Consider the following 4,971-nt stretch of genomic DNA (forward strand, 5'->3'; position numbering starts at 1 on the left):
ATTCAGATGGTCCATGTTTCCTTATTTGAGTTTTGGCAGAATTTGTTATATAAGGAATTGGTCTATTTCACCTAGGTTACCAAGTTTGTGGACATACAGTTGATCACAGCATTCCTTTATTATCTTTTTATTTATTTTTATAAGGATTTTTTTAAATGTTTATTTATTTTGATAGTGCACCGGCAAGAGAGAGCACGAGCGAGCAGGGGAAGGGCAGAGAGAGAGGGAGAGAGAGAATCCTAAGCAGGCTTCATGCTGACAGGACTTGATTTCACGAACCGTGAGAAATTAAGATTCGGACGCTTAACCAACTGAGCCACTCAAGCTCCCCACTTTATTATATTCTTAGTGTCATGGGATCTGGAGTGATGTCTTCTCCCTCATTTCTGATATTGGTAATTTCTGTCCTCTTTTTCTTCATTAGTAGAGGCTTATCAATTTCACTTATCTTTTCAAAGACTAGGATTGGGATATTTTTTTAAAATTTTCTCTTTTGATTTCCTGTTTTTGATTTCATTGTATTCAGAATATGTTTTTAAAGAACTCTGAAAATGTAATAAGAATAAGCCACCCACGGTGACAGATGTTAACTATGCTCATCACGATGAGCATTTAGTAATATATATATGTAAATATTGAATCACTTTATGGTAGACCTGAAAGTATAATATTGTATGTCAACTATACTTCAATTATTATTTTTTTGAAAGAATAACCGAACGACAAAATGGGCAAAGAATTTGGACAGACACGTCTCCGAAGAAGGTATACAAATGGTGAAAACGCACACGGAAAAATGTTCAACGTCATTTCTCCTTAGGGAACTGCAAACCAAACCCAGTAAGATACCACTAGACACCATCAGAATGGCTGTCATCAAAAAGACGGCCAGTAACAAAAGCTGGCAAAGATGTGGAGAGATTGGAACGCAGCTTGCTGGTGAGAATGTAAACTGGTAGAGTCACACTGGAAAACAGGCTGGCAGGACCTCAAAATGTAAAACATAGAGATATCAGACGTGCGCAATTCCACTCCTAGTAACTGCCGAAGGAAAAATGAGAGCATATGTCCATACAGAGACTCATAAATGAATGTCCGTAACAGTTATTATTCATAACAGCCAAAAAGTGGGCACAACCCAAATATCCATCAACTGATAAACGCGTAACACAAAATGTGGTATGCCCATACAATGGAATACTATTTGGCAATAGAAAAAAATAAAAGGAATAAAGTACGTGTATGTACTGCAAAGGTAAACTTCAAATGTTTTGTCATGAAAAGAAGCCAGTTGCAGAAGATCAAATATTGTACTATTCCATTTATGTAGTGTCCACAATAGGTGTATCCATAGAGATAGAAATAGGTCAGTAACTAGCTGGGGCTGGGGTGGGGGGTTGGGGTGATGAGAGGGGAATAGGGACTGATCCCTAATAGGTACAGTTTCTTCTGGAGACGATGGAATTATCTAAAACTAGAGTCTGGTGATCATTACACAACTCTGCAAATATAGGAAACACTTTGAACTGTATATTTTAAATTGGAGAATTTTACGCGCTGTGACTCCTACCTCAATAAAGCTGTTATTAAAGAAAGCATTCCGATACAATAAGGAGATTACTAAAAACAGCCCTTCTTCCCATAGATCTGGCATTTTTATCAATCCTACCACATTACATGCTTCTCCGTGTGCTTGGTTTAGTTTCGCTACTCGGGGCTTCTTACAGTAAAACATTTCTGGGCAGCCTCTACCGCTTTATCTAGATTATATGCAATATTTCCCAATAATAAAGACTATTTACATCTGTATTTCTGAAGGAGATGGATATGATTTCCTCATAACACTACAAATATAAAATCTTAAATGTCTTTATGGACCGTCTGACGAAACAATAGGACTTCAATGGTTAACTCATTCGTCTTCTCCCTTCAGGACAATACTTCAGTTTTAAAAACGTCCTCTGCTATATTCCCCTCCCCCCAAATATGCATTCAAAATGGCTTGTGAAATGTATGTTAAATAAATCTTTTTCACTATGTTGAAAGTTTAAGTGATTTAATAAAAATAGAATCCAACATTTTACAACTTGAACAAGCTTTCAAACGCCACATTTACTAAACTCCATTCTTTCGGTGATGGAATCATCTGAGAGTTCAGCCTGAGACAGGCTCACCTCCTACGTAACTCCAGAGGAACTGTGTGGGATGGGAGCCTGGCCCTGTAACCTGGTAAGGCCATGAAAGCTTAATTAATTTTCAGAAAACAAAGTGATTTGCATGGTCTAATTAGCCTACATCTCTTAAACATACCCCAAACAAAGCTAAGTGATACAGTTTTATGCAAACAAACAATAAAACCTAATCACTCCCCACGTTCACACGCCACCATTATTATAGTTGTTCAACCTTTTTTAACTCTCCATTGCTTGGAATAATAATAACCTGTTAGAACTTTGAAATGAAAATCTTTCTACCTGACAAATGCTGATGTTTTTAAGTATTTCAAAAGCCAGTGTCAAACAGGCTTCTTGTGGTTTCCATCTAGGTTTGTGCTTGAACGTTAGTGAAGTTATCAAGAGCAAAGGGCCTCAGATTAGCCCCTCCTCCATAATTCCCCAATGTCAAGCAGCAGGGGGAGCTCTCCTATTATCTAAGTGACCACAAACAAAGCACGGAAGCATTTTTATAGACTCTCCTGGGGACAATGGCAGAGGGATTTTTTTCTAAATGGATGCTCGAATCCGAAGACCATTAATGCAATGATTTGCTCAAAGTTGGGAGCTGTACTTCATTCAGGGTCAAGAAGGTATTTCCTAAAACAGCCTTGTAAATTGATGAGGATGTGGAAGTTGTGAGGCTATAGAAAATTGTCCCATTCCGAGAAGGAACCACACCCCATCACTTAAGTGGAATACAACTTAATTGTATCAGAATCTTAATGGCCATAATGAGCAGCATCATCTCCTTGATATGATGGAGTGTTTAGAAAGGTTAGAAAAAAGATAAATTCAGACTAATAGATTTTTAGACTTTGAAAAAGGTGGATTTCTGCCATAAATTATATTGCAGGATGTACAAAATGAAAAGAGCTTCCAGAAGTCTTAGACTCTTGAAAACAATTTGAGATTTTGTTAAGTTAAATGATATGATGTCATGGTAAGGAAATGAATGATATACCCAGTAAGCTTTTCATGTAATTTATGAAAATAATACTATCACAATTAAAGAGAAGTTTGTATCATTCTTAATGATAACTGCTGAGTTAAAGTAACAATCTCTTTCAGATGCTACATGGTGGGTATCACAATAGGGTGAATTGAAGGCCATAAAATACAAAGCAGAGTTACCAAGAGGCAACAACAGCAAGAGTTGTCTGTTTCAACGTGAGTACATCCTCCAGCATCCTATTGCTAGATGTGGCAGAAACCACGGATTGGCCCAAGTACCTATTTGCTCCTCTTCTCTCTATTAATAGAATTAACACATTTTTGGCTCCTCAGAGGAGAAACTACAATTCCCAGGCTGCCTCGCGGCCAGTGGAAGGCAGATGACTACATTCTGGCCTATAGGATATGAATGGAAGTCAAGTGATACTAGCTGAAGGGCCGCGAATGGTAGAGGACACGTTGGGGAATGGAGCATGCTCACACATACCCTTTCTCCTTCCCACCGGCAGGAAAGTGGATATGAGAATGAGTCGCCTCAGACCACGTGGAGAGGACAAAATCCCTGGGAGCAAAGCAGTAAAACAGAAGGAACTTGGGCACCTTACAACTCGGCCAAGCAGAACCACCATGCTGGCTTAGATCCTTATGTCAGAGGGGAACGCGTTGTTTAGACCACTATTATTTTGTGTTTCTGTCTCCATAGTTTAATCCATATCCTAACTAATCCCTAAAAGTTTATTTTTTTCCATTGTGGACTTATCTAAGAGTTTAGCAAGGGAGCCCAGCACCGGATTGTTCTAGCGTCAAAAATTGATACAGAGACTTATTGACTGGTGGTCCAATATTTGGGAGCTAAATAGATGATAGGTAGGTAGATAGACAGATAGATAGAAAAGAGAGACACACAGAGACACACAGAGAAAAATGATATATTTCCCCTATGAGCAGGAATTAGGAGGACAAGAAGCGGGTGTTGCAGGAGGAGGAGAAGGAAGGGAGAGGGAAAAAGAAGAGAGAGGAAAGAAAGACCAATCTCAGTCTGGCCAGGACAGTTCCAGTTACATATGTGGCATGGCATAGTTAATAGTGCCTCCTTTTGGGGCTCCTGGGTGGCCCAGTCGGTTGAGCATCCGACTTTGGCTCAGGTTATGATCTCACGGTCCATGAGTTCGAGCCCCGCCTCAGGCTCTGTGCTGACGGCTCAGAGCCTGGAGCCTGCTTCGGATTCTGTGTCTCCCTCTCTCTCTGACCCTCCCCCGTTCATGCTCTGTCTCTCCCTGTCTCAAAAATAAATAAAAACATTTAAAAAATTAAAAAAAAAAAATAGTGCTCCCTTTTGCTCTAAGAAGAGCCCCGATAAGGACAATATACTATATGGCCACTCTTTCCTTTGATGTACTTACAGAAGACCCCTACTATCTGAGACAGCCTGAGGTGGACTTCGTGTCCTGAAACCTGAAAGTGCCTAACCCAGGAGAACATGAATATGCTAGGAGAGAGAACAGGGTCACGGATGACACCAAAACTGAAAGAATATAAAATGCAAATTGTCTAAGAAAAAGAGTATTGCAAGTAAAATGATAAAAAGCATAGGACTTCATCAAATCAAAATTCTAAGAAAAAAAAATCTTGGTAGAAATGCTTTTGATAAGCCCGAATGAGAAGCACAGGAGGGAGCAGCCAGAGAAGGTAGAAGGGAAGTCGAGGGAAGACCCACTGTGGGTACACAGTGAGATTCGGGGAGCAGGAACCTACAGGAGCCATCTTTCCATCAGCTCTTGACTTCCATAGCATCAACTGTATC

Source organism: Neofelis nebulosa, chromosome 11 (assembly GCF_028018385.1).
Source record: "Neofelis nebulosa isolate mNeoNeb1 chromosome 11, mNeoNeb1.pri, whole genome shotgun sequence".
In the NCBI taxonomy this organism is placed as follows: domain Eukaryota; kingdom Metazoa; phylum Chordata; class Mammalia; order Carnivora; family Felidae; genus Neofelis; species Neofelis nebulosa.